Raw genomic sequence first — 12,801 nt, forward strand, 5'->3', positions numbered from 1 at the left:
CCATCTTTAAGCAACTAGTCTCACTTATGTAATGGAGTTAAACTGAAATAATTGTTTTTTCCCGTTTTACATTATAACTGCTTTATTTCCAGACCTGAGTGTTTTTTGCCCCAAAGCTATCAAAAATCTCTCCTAGCTACGTAGTTGGTTCAAGAAAAGCTATTATCAAACAGATCTTGCTTCATTTGACAAGTTTGTATTTTTTTAATAATAGATTAATGTTCCACTGAGAGTGGCGTGCACTCATTTTATGCATGTGGAAACAAAAGCACTCAAGATCATGTAAACTTGCCCAGCGTACTGCAATTCAAAAGCGGAATGAATGTAGCTCAGTAGTAGGGCACTGTGAAAACCTGAAATTCTTTGGTGAATCATAACCCCCCCTTCTTCCCCACCCCAACCCTCAACCAAAAACTGTATTTTGTGCCAGATGAAATATTTCAGTTCAACCCAAAAGAAAACATTTCAAGTTTAAGATGAAAAACTATTTTTTAAAAAAAATATGGCAATTTCAAAATAAATTCATTATTTTGAAACAACATGGCAAAATATTTAATTTTAAAAGGCTGAAAAGAAACAGATTTTTCCCTTGTCTTCTTTTTTTCGGTCTGAAACTGTTATCTGAACTTGACTAGAATTTATTATTTATATTTTCCTCACTGCCTACTGTAGTTATTTGTGAAAAATAACTTTTAATCTAAGAACAGGTTCTCTTTTACTGTAACAGGTTTTGCATTTTGAGAACTTTTTGGCAAGAAAAGTCTAGCAAAGTTCAAAATCCCAGAAATACAAAAGAGGCAAAACTGTAAACAAAATGAGTGCTCTTGTTCTTAAGTATTATAAAGTGTTTTCCAGTATCCAAGACACATTTATATTTGTTTTCTAAATTGTTTCTGAAAAATGTTTTAATGAATGATTTAGACATAATTACAAAGTATTTTCCACTCAACTTACTGTTTTTGTCTCTTAAGACATAAACCTGCACACTGGTTTATCTAACTTGTCTGAAACCAAACATTTATCCAGTGGTTCAACTGATTTTGTCGAAAGCAATTTCTTTCTGTGCACTTAAGACTTTTCAAATAAAAATAAATCAAAACAAAACTTCAATTAAGTCCTAACATGGAAAGTTTTGGTTTCAAGCTGCAACTGTATTAATCACAGGGTGAACAGTCAAATGTTTCTAACCTCTTGAAAAAATTTATGTAGCACAATACAGCTTCAATTAACATATTTCAAAGATGTTTCTAAGCTTAGGAGAATGTACAACAGTTGTGCATTAAGTAAAGTTAATGGAAACATGGAATATGTGCTGTGGCTCCACACAGGAAACATAACTTCGCTTTACGGCTTTTACTTTGCAATTTATCCTGAGAAAAGCATTCTAGTCTGTATAAGGCCCTGATTCCTTTCTAGAGGAATAAGCTGCAGCCACATATTTGTACCACTGAACATCTGGCCACTTATGTACTTACTACTTGACTTGCATCTGCAGGCTTGTATCTTGAGGCACAACTACTTAGTTTGCACCACTGCTCAATCAAGCTGATTGCGCTAATGTCCAGACATCATTTTTGAGATTTTCCACTATATGCAAACTTTGTGGGCCTTGTTGCTTAGCAATAGTTAATTTAATATAATTTGGGTCTAAACTATGTTACTAAGGATGCAGTGGGGTATGAATATACAGTAATGCACAAACATATCTTGGATTACAAATCAGTGCTATGCAACATATGAAAGGTGAAAATAATGTTGGCTTAATGTACAAAATAGTATTACTAGGTTATTTTCCTCCTGACTTGTCATTTTAAACTTGGACTGATGTTTCTGAGATGAAATTTGCCCATCTAGAAAAGGTATAATGCTACCTGCCTATTCTTATATCACATCTGTGATGATGACTCAATTGTAATGTTCTTTTAAATCCTTGCCTGACTGGTACTGAGAAGGCTTGACCCAGCAAACATTACTAAATTTAATTTCTATTTGCAAAAGTAGTCCCAGCAAACTCAATACTTCACATGTGCACACGTGCACAAGCACACACATGTATGCATGCACACATGGGTTCTAGGGATACTAAATATTATTTTTGTACAACTTCTATATGGCGACTCTTTTGTCAGAAAAGTGCTGCTTTTCTATTATGTTAGGCCAAGCTATGTCTTTCTTAACTAAATAAAATATGACTGCATAACAGCAGTACAGCTTTGACTGTGGCAGTTAAATACTTCCCCAGGGAAATGCACAGGTTCTAAATACCTAAGATTTGACACTTAAACCATGAAGTAAATTTTTGAGATGAGAAGAGCAGACACCCTCTTTAATAGAATATAGTAGCTGCTTTTAGAGTTCCTTCCATGAATCCCACAAGTTCAGATAAATGCTGCAATTGATAGATGAATACATGTGTAAATCTTTTTATGCTTCACAACTTCTATAAAATATTTTGATAGGAAATATTCTGTATGTTGGGCTTATAGGTGGAGATAAGATCTACCTGCAGTATGCTTTACCATTGTCATTGTGTACTGTCACCTTAAGCTGTAGTTTAGAATTTTAGTACAATATTACATTCTCCAGTGTTGCATGCACAATCATTTTGGGCCCCACACTCTTGGACAGTTATGCATTTTTATCAAAAAATGACTGCAACAGTTACCCTATTTTATTTACCAAGTGTATTCTAACTGCAAACCAATGCATCTCACTGTCAAAACAGGTTTTTGACATCATCCGATATAATCATTTTCATTAAACATTCTACTCTATATTTTTCAAAATGACTTGGGGTTTTTCTCTGGAGAAATGAATTTCTAGAGTCTTGTTATTAACATGAATGCCATAGCCCACAAAGAATCAACTCCCTTCTAATTTGTTCACAAATATTGATAATAAAGTGGGGAAAAAAATCAGGGATGATTTATTACACCATACCAAGCAGTGATGGAACTCAAAGGGAAAAAAAATCCCTGTCTATTGTGTTAGCTTGTTTCCTTGTTAATGAATGTGATAATGCCCACCTTTCACACTTCTTCTAAAACACTGTTTATTTCTAGTTGATTTCTCAATAATACTGCATAACGTGAAGTCACATAAAGACAATCATGCAGGCCTATTTGGTGTAGCGAGGGGCAGGTGCTGGTTTCATTCATTTAAAAAACCTGAATCCTGGGTTTTCAGCCATTAATGACTGTCCTCTTTAGTGATTTTTTAAAAAAGGTACAGTATTAGGCCATGGCAAATCACTCAGTGATGGGTCAGAGTGAGGACCAGTGATATCAATGGTCAGTTTTAGCTTTCTAAGTTATGCCTTGCAGAGAAATTACCCTGCAAACTGGCACTTGAAATTCCAGAGGGAGAAACACCATACAGTGTAAACTTTGGCACTAATGACTTCTATTTACCATCCAGCTGTGCAGAGAGCAGCTGTGGTGAGATTGTGCTGCGAGAGCAGGTGTCTCTACCAAGAACCAGATTAACTTTTCCCTGACCCTGCAATTGCCACACTTCTTTATGGCATGCAGGGATCCAGAGCCCTGAATTCAGCAGAAACTGCAGGGCTAGTTTCAAAATGGCTGAAACTGGTTTAAGATAAACCTGGTTGAATGTAGTATCAGACTTAACTGATTTGGGTCAAACTGGTTTATGGAACTGGTGTCCCAGACCCCCTCCTGGTTTAAGTTAAATTAGAGTCTCCCAGCATGCTTTTTAGCCCTGGGCTGAGCTGTCTGCTCCAGGGAACAGGGCTGGACCTGCCCCTCTCCTCTCTTGCTGGATCACTGGCTGGCTGAGAAGAAGGTGGAGACCGCAGGCACAACAGCGTCTGCCTGGCTTCCCTCTGCCCCACCCCCCCTTTGCTGCTCGCTGCTCAAGCAGGGATCCCTCCTCCCTCCCTACCCTCTCCCACAGCATGGAGCCTAGCTGAAATCTAGTCACGGTCATACCACCCCCATGCTAGCTAATTCTGAGTGGTGTCTATGTGTGTGTGTCTCCAATTTCACTGGAACAAAGGTAGACAGAACAATGTCCGCTTAGGGCTTTTGGGAATTAATCAGCAGGTCAGCTGGTAATGTCCCTCCATTCTTCTTTACAAATGCCTTGGAAAGTGCCATTTTTTGTTTTCTTGATGGGCTGATAAGCTTTGTGTTCTGATAAGCTGGCTTGCTTGAAAGGCCACAATCTGACAGTGTTCAAGAGGAGACAGAGAGAGGTGTGAGAAATGACCTGGTTTGCAATGCATGGGACCTGTGAGTGCCGTCAGTTTACTGCAGATGATATGAAGAAGCAGGGAGAGGGAGATTGAAAAGCTCAGTATCATCAGCAGATTCATGCACTGCACACAAGCAGTCCTCCCTCTGCACCTGCCCCACCTTTGTCTCAGAGTGCTAGTCAGGGGCCGAGGACAGTCAACACTCCTGCCCCTTAAGCAGTGGGGGCGGAAAGGGAGGGAGAAGTGGAGTGGGGGAGGAAGCCTGGTGAGGGCTGTTTCCTCTTCCATCTCCAGACACACCCCAGCTGGAACTGTATAGGACAGGGTTGGGGATTAAATCATAATGTCCTGCTGGGGCCTGGCCACACCCCCACTTCAGCTTAGCGCTATGGAAGGGAAGGGAGGGCTGCTCTAGCACCCCCCCACCAGCTTATAGCCTGAGCCACTGTAGGCATGTGCCTGCATTGCCTGAATCAAAAGTGAATATCTATCCACTTGCAAATCAGTTAAATCTCTGCAGGTTAGATTAACCTGCAAAGATTGAATCAATTCAGGCTCAGGGTTTTTCAATGTCTGCCCCTTACTTTACTGAGCACCCAGAGTTTACATGCCACACCACAGCAGCTGCCCACACCACTGTCATGTGTGCCACTGATTAGCCATCTATAGTGCACAAGATTCATTTCTTGCTTTGATAATTTGCATTGTGCTGGTCTCTCAACCCAAGACAAAAAACATAGTTCTGGTATACCCATAATCTAGAGCATCACAATCTTAACCAACTAGTCTCCTGCTGTATCAACTGAGAAAATCATTCTCAGAAGATAGAAAATAGATTGTAGTACCCTTTCTAACAAGTGGGAAAGAAAGACACCATTCTGGCCTGTAAGTCTAGAAAGGATACCTATATTACAGGAGTATGGGTTTAAGGCAAAGGCATCTGGTTTGCAGAGGTACTGACAAATCTGATGCTACAACTGAGAAATAACTTCCATGTATCAGTGTGGTTCAGGTGAGGAAACCATACAAAAGAAGGTATGTTATATTTATAAGCATGTGTGAGCTTTCATGCTTTACTGCTGCTCTTTTCTTTTGTACTGGTGGCTTTAAAAGGGAATGAAAGCACAAAAGTATGTGTAGTGTCCTCCTATCAGATTTCACCTACCCTGATTATCATTGCTGCTGGCTTGCAGCAGTTACTATATCCTATGCAAGAAAGAGCACCTGACTATATCCACTTTTCATGGCAATGCCAGCTTCCCAAGATGGGTCCAACACAGTAGATGGATGACTGAATTTTGAAAAGAACCTCTTTTAATAAAGCAGGACTGTAATCTTTTCAAAAATGTATTTTGAAGAAAGAATATCACCAAACTTTAATATGCTATTTTTCTAAGCCTTAAACTGCATAGATCTTTCAGCAGGACATCCAAACAGAACTGACAAAAGGAAAGCTGCCTTATTTAATGAGTACCTTATTTAATTAACAGAGAACTCAGTTCCACAAGATCTGAATTCATAGGATTCCCATTGGTGTTAATGTAAATTCTGAATGCAGAGGGGTTTTAGGCACAAAACTATGGAATTTATTCACTGATTCCTGTAGGCCACACGTTTTCAACCTTTTTGGAGTCAGGGCACCCCTCCTTAACTTTTTGGTAGGACACAGGCGGAGGACGACTGACTGCTGTGCTGCTTCAGGTTATCTCAGTGGTACTTAACTAAAGTGCTGCTGCTGCTGCAGCCAGGTAAACACACCTTGTACATAGCCAAACCAGGTAGGGCTGCGGCATACTCCTTCACACTCCTCCCAGAAGCACGTGTGCACAGGACAGTACCACCTACCCCTTGTGCCTGTTTCCAGGAAATGCTGTACAGGGTCAGATCAAAAATGGCACTGGGAACTCCTATTTTAGGCTAATCGGGTAACCCTAATGGAGGCAGGAGCATATCAGCCCTTCCTAATCTGGCTATGCATGAGATACAGGGCATTTTTACCTGGCAGTGGTGATAGTGCCCATGCTGCATCACCCCTTGAAAGAGTCTCACAGCACCCCAGTTAAAAGCCAGTGATGTAAGAGTTTGTATTTGACTTCACAAGGAGTCCAACTGAAACCAACAGGCCCACTGGCAGACTAAAGTACTTCTCTTTCGGAGTAAATGTTTGACTCTCTGTAAATGGCATCATTTTCTAGTCCCATTAAACATATTTAGTTTTAAACACTCATGCAGTTATATATGCCTGGGGAAAAAGTCACTATGGAGAGGAAAGAGAAAACTGCACAGAGAAGGCATTCCAATGCCAGAGTGATTTTTGTGGCATAACAAGATATATATATGGATATCCATGACCACCTCTCTTGGTTCATTTAACATCTGACACAGCATAGCTATTCTTAGCAGGTAATTTTATATGTGCACTTTCTTAGTTTCAGTTCACACCCAGAAGTGTCTAAACAGCACTGCTGGCGTCTGAGTCCTAATGCTCAAAAATCGTTTAAGCTGGTGTTCACGCAATTAATGCTCCAAAGTCACACATGCCCACGGTTACTAGATTTAGCATCTCTTCAAGTAGCATTATTTAATGAATACTCAGAAAAAAATTGGGGGCATAGGAAAAAATTCTCTGTGCAGGTTGCTAACTTCTAGATTAGTTGAGAATGCAAGGGTTAGAATTCCTTTTCCTCTGGAAGGATTTCTTCTCCCTACTATGCTTTGTTTTATTTGTCTGTTTATTCTGTTTTTTTTATCTCAAGGATATCAATAGCAGGATGCATGACAAACCAGACCCCACTCAGCTATCGCATGCCATTGCCTCCAAAAACAAACATTAAAAGGTAAGTAGCTTGTGATTTTTGTTTCTTCCTCTGAATCTTTTAACAATTAAACATTTTGAAGTATTGCTTGACTATAAGGACCAGTGACAGAGCCAGAGAAAGACAGAGACACCTAATGCCCAATGAAATCACCAAGTTTTCTTTTACCTGTTTGAGTCAAAGATATTCATATGCATGCCACGTGATCTTTACAGAAACAAACTCAATCATGTCTAACCAGCTGGTGTCTCACTGGAGATGAAACTTCTCAAAGAATATGCAGGGATAGACACTCACAAATCCCAAAAGAATCTCAAAATGTAGCTTTCTAAATGTAATAGCCAAACAAAAGTTAATAAAATACTGGTGCAGATTGTCATCTTTGTGTGGGGCTTAAAATATGAATTATTAATTTGCTATAATAAATAGCACTTTAATTGTAAAGTAATTGCTTTTTCAAAAGGTTATCTATCAGATGTAGTGGCCTTATTTTGAACACACAAGTTGATAGCATTCCTGTGATTATAGAAATGGAGCCACTACTGAACCTGATGATTTAATTGGGACCAAGAATGAAAGACTGCTAGCACTACAACTGAAATACACTGAAGAGAAACCCAACTCTGTTCCTAATTAGGTGTCTGAAGAACCGGAAGCTTTTTTTGCTTCAAATGACAGAAAATAACTCAATACATGCAAAAATATTCAGGTCCTCTCCACATGTCCCCCAAATTAATGCATCATTTGACAATGACTACAAGACTGACAAGGCACTGTGGATAGTTATATGCAAATGAGCACCACATTGTCTCCTAACTTGCTTTACAACTTTGGGCATGTGCATACACATGTGCAAACTTTCTTAACCAGAACTCTTCCAGATTATGTATCTTTGAATAGGTACCTGCTTGCCCTCATGTAATGTGAGAGTCAAACCTGAACATAAATAATCTCATTAAAGAAGGTTACATGCATTTATCCTGAGTACACCGATGCACCATGATGCCAGTAGCATAATATAATAAAAACAGTAAAACCCAAAATATGGATTTTGGGTGCCTTTGAACACAGGCACAGGAAAGTCCATGAGCTTGTACCCAGGTATTAGGTTTATGCAACAAGTGAAAATGTATGGCTTTCAGTGTTTGAATTCCTTGACAGCCTACTCTAAAAGCATTTTTGGTATGGTACAGATGTTATTCACCAATGTGGCCAAAACTATGATTGGTGCTGCCAGAAATATTGCATCTAAAGAGTTAAAAGTGCAAAGTTCCTTTGCAATCCTAGTTCAGATTGTTTTGTGATTAATGGTGGTTAACGGCAATTAATAAGATATGAAATGAGAAATCTTCCACAAAAGCTGTAAAGCCAATGGACAGAATTAGAACTATTCCACTGTATATCATAAGCTCTGTTCTGAATAAGCCCTGCCAAGGCCCTTATTTAGAAGAGTTGCACAGATTTTTCAGCTTACCATATGCTTAAATGCTCTGTTGTATCATGGCCTAATTGAGCTTCTCTTCAAGTTAGGTCAAGTGGAACACATGCGACTGTGAAACATTGCTGGAGTTATCGACTGCTGCCGTGAAATCCCATGTGAGGATCTCCTTTCACTAGAGTTCCAGCAAATATAGCTTAACCCCCTCTGTCTGCAAACAGTAGGTCCTGGTGGGCGGTAAATAGGGAAAGGCTTCTTAGTATAGACCTACTTCTTCCTGATCACTTAGGGGTAATTTGCATCCCAGGGAGGGTTGGAGCTGACTATGACTTTTCCTTAGATGGATGGCCACCTGAAAGGCTCCATAATTCTTCCACTATACAAAGCCTGTCCAAATCTAGATGGTCTACCTGGCTAATATGTTTATGGCCCACCAGTTTCTTTTGCCCATGGTACACAATGGAATGATGTGGCTAGCATCATGTCAGACTACCTTTGATTTCTCAGCCCCAACAACCTGGTACCTATTTGCAGCTGTTGCAATAGCACTAGTCCAGAGCATGAATCAAATTTATGTCTCTGGAACTGCAGTAAGATGCCTTGCCTACTCTGTCCCTAGACCTCTATCCCACATACAAGGGCAAGGGACAAATTAGTTCTAGTGCTAAATGATGGTTTGAGAATTTCCTGTGGAAGGTAGACAAAAAGAAGAATGAACAAACCAAACTAAGTGCCCCCGGACCCTCAAATCACAGTATTGTGACTTCTTAGTGGTAGAAAGAGTAATTGCATTTATTACAATTATGTCTAAAAATGCAACAGAATAGATTTCCCTTGTGCTAGATACAGTAGCAGGCTCTCTATGGGCACATCTACACATGCAATTAATGTGCCAGAATTTTCTGATTGGAGGCAGGGGCATTAAACTGTAACCCTGTAAGCACATGAACATGCATCTGTCAGGTGCAAATTTGTTCCCAATGGGAACAGTTCACTCCAGGGACCCTCCTAGCCTGCTTGTCCCCCCTGCAGTAACTATGGGAGCTCCAGGTTCTGCCAGGAACAGGGGCTGATCCCAATCTTCAGGGCATGGGGGAGAGCTGTCTCAGCCATGTGGAGATTGGGTTGGGACCTGATGTCCATGTGCCTGGGATGCAGCAGTCCTGGCCGCCAGGACATCTCTCCTGGTCATATGGAGATCGGGATAGGTCCTGATCCCAGTGTAGTGGGGAGATAGCTGCCCCTACAGCCAGCACAGGTCCCCCCTGCATTAGGGCTTATCCAGGCAGCAGCAGGCCCTTGATGCCTGGGCTGACTGGTAACAAATTGCTCCCAGTCAGCATCTATACATGGACCACTGCACAGTACCCAATGCAACATTAATTTAGTACCTGTATTTCCTGGTACTAGCAAACAAAAGATTAGCTTAATTTACTGTGCAGTAGGTCCTGTGCATGTGTAGGTGGTAATGCTTTACTGCACAATAGATTAGTCTAATGCACAGTAAAGCATGTCATGTTGATACTCCTTGTGTCTCCAAAAGTTTACAGTCTAATGAGATAAGACATACACGTTGGGAGGAAAGGATACAATGTACAATTTGATTCAGCAATACAATGACAGAAAATAGCAGGTTAATGCCACTTTTTGGTAGGTTTAGTTAGAAGGAGATAAACTAAATAAAAATTAAATTGAAAAAGTTGGATGGAGGGCCAAATCAGGGGAGAAGAAGAGGGCAGGCGTGGAGTGATGTGTAGTGGAGGTAAGGAGACAGAGATGCTAGTAGTGCTGGGGGAGGGGGGGAACTTTCCCCAGTGAGGCCCCATTTTAGTACCTTCTCATCATTTCAGTAGTTTTTGCTTTGACTAATAATGCAGCTGCTTCAACAAGGGAGAGCCCAGTTAAAACTGACTTCAAGCCATAATCCTTTAACCCATGTATGGGGCCACTGGTATTCTTAGCACCCACACCTAAGGACAGGAGGGTGATCCAGGCAGATCTTGACAGGCTCAGGAAATGGGTGGACGAGAACCTGATGGTGTTTAACACTGAAAAATGCAAGGTTATAGGCTCAGCAGTGCTACACTGGTTAGCACTATGGATGAAAGGGACTTGAGGGTCATGATTGACTGCAAGATGAACATGAGCCTTCAGTGTGATGCTGCAGCTAGTAAAGAGAGCAAAATGCTGGCTTGCATCCATAGATGCTTCTCAAGCAAATCCCAGAACCTCATTCTCCCCTTGTACTTGGCTCTGGTGAGGCCGCAGTTGGAGTACTGTGTCCAGTTTTGGGCTCCACAATTCAAAAAGGATGTGGAGAACCTTGAGAGGGTGCAGAGGAGAGCCACGTGCATGATCAGAGGTCAGGAAAACAGACCTTATGAAGAGAGGCTGAGAGCCATGGGACTCTTCAGCCTGGAAAAGCGCAGGCTCAGGGGTGATCTGGTGGCCACCTATAAGTTTATCAGGGGTGCTTATCAGGATCTGGGGGAAAGTCTGTTCACCAGAGCGCCCCAAGGGATGACAAGATCGAATGGTCAGAAACTCCTCTGCGACCATGTCAGGCTAGACGTAAGGAAGAACTTCTTTACTGTCCAAGCCCCCAAGGTTTGGAATAGACTGCCACCGGAGGCGATTCAAGCACCCACTTTGAATGCCTTCAAGACACTTTTGGGGTTTATCTTGCTGGGATCCTAAGATCCCTGCTGACTTCCTGGCCCTGGGCAGGGGGCTGGACTACCTGGTCCTCTGGGGTCCCTTCCAGCCTGAATGTCTATGAAGTCAATTAAATGAAATCTTTAAGGTTCAAAAATCCCTTCAGAAGTCTGCTCCTGAGTGTTTCTGAAAATCTTAATCACTACACAATTCAGGGATTGCAAACTCAACAGATGTAGTACATTTATGTATTCTCCAGTATCAAGTAACTCATGCATCAAAAAACAAAGAATGATTTGTACAAACCTCTGGGAATTTGAAAGCCTTCAGTCCAAAGCTATGAATGCCTGGACAGAAAACCCCCCAACTATGAGCAGCCAATGTATAGACTTGAAACGGGTCTTTTCACTTTTCAGTACATTTCTCAGATGAAAGGTTTTAATAAAAAAGCATAAAGGTCCAGACACACCTTAGGGAGAAGGACAGGGAGAATGGAGGGACTGAAAAATCAAATATCAAAACAACAGAAATTATCTGCCAGGAGCTTCTACAGACACTACCCATGTAGTGGTTATATCAATGTAACCAGCTGTGAAGGGAAAATGCACTAAAAGGGGAAGAAATGCACCTGTAAGTGTCAGTTAAATGAAAATTGTATCCTATTAGTGAGAATACAAGACTGTCTCTAGAGCATGAATCAAGAACACTTTTAAGTAACACATTCCCAAGATGTCCTTTACCTCGTAAAGTGCCTTGTCTATCCATATAAATCTAAGGACAATGATGATGTCAAATTCAGCTGCATTAAAACTCACTACCAGGGTATCCAAATTCTTTGCTATATAACCCTCTCATTGAGTCAATCTTTACAAAGCAGTATATTACAATATGTAGGTGATAGAGTTACACAAAAGACTCATTGTTTTTCATTGAATAAGACATTTTCAGGTACTAATGATGTATCACTTAAGGCATACTGTGAAGTGAAATGGTACATTAGCTATACAGTCTGATCCTCTGTTCCTGGTGGCAGGTCCTAAATGACCAAAACTTTCATTCTTAGATATACAAAAGACCAGTAAATACAGCAAATCATAAATAATTCATGTGGTCTCATTCACTTCCGAAATACAAATGGGTAAGTCTGACAATCTCTAGCCAGCAGAATCTAAGAACAAGAGCAGTATGAGAGCGACACAGAGTGGTCACGTTGAGTGGGAAGGCCTCAGTGTCTCCTGCATGCATGGCTAATTGTAACAATCAGGCCAACAGATCTGCCCAGTCATGATCTCAACTGTAGGAAGTAGGTAAAAGTTTATATCCTATAACAAGAAATGGTAAAGGGGCAAGAAAAGGAGTCAGAAGCACTGAGTTAGCCCAACCATAAAGTGCTATTGAGGCTGCCTATGGACTGTTTAAAACATGGCTCAAACAGTGGAAGAGGATCAGTGATGAATGAAATTATGAGAAGGGGGCAGGGCTTACTCCACCCCTCTCTCTCCTTTTTGGAACTTTATGAAGGAAACTTTGGCAGGCAAGATGGTGGAAATATTTCAAGTAAGTGACCATGTCAATACAGAGAACATAAGAACATGAGAAGCACCATTCAGAGACAGAGTTAAGGTCTGTTTAGTCCAGTATCTTGTCTCCAACAGTGGCAAGTAAAAAGGCATTAG

General features: G+C 40.9%; 1 long non-coding RNA gene across 1 annotated transcript in view; it reads left to right on the top strand.

Annotated features, from left to right (window-relative positions):
* Positions 1-9,608, top strand: part of LOC109292173 — a 200,850-nt gene extending 191,242 nt beyond the window's left edge. The window contains exons 2-3 of the long non-coding RNA XR_002096052.1: positions 6,973-7,053; positions 7,561-9,608. This is a non-coding gene — a long non-coding RNA (uncharacterized LOC109292173). The remainder of the gene's footprint in view (positions 1-6,972; positions 7,054-7,560) is intronic.
* The last annotated feature ends 3,193 nt before the right edge of the window (positions 9,609-12,801 follow it).

This window comes from Gavialis gangeticus, unplaced genomic scaffold, assembly GCF_001723915.1.
Source record: "Gavialis gangeticus isolate Ggan-Ray unplaced genomic scaffold, GavGan_comp1, whole genome shotgun sequence".
Classification (NCBI taxonomy): domain Eukaryota; kingdom Metazoa; phylum Chordata; order Crocodylia; family Gavialidae; genus Gavialis; species Gavialis gangeticus.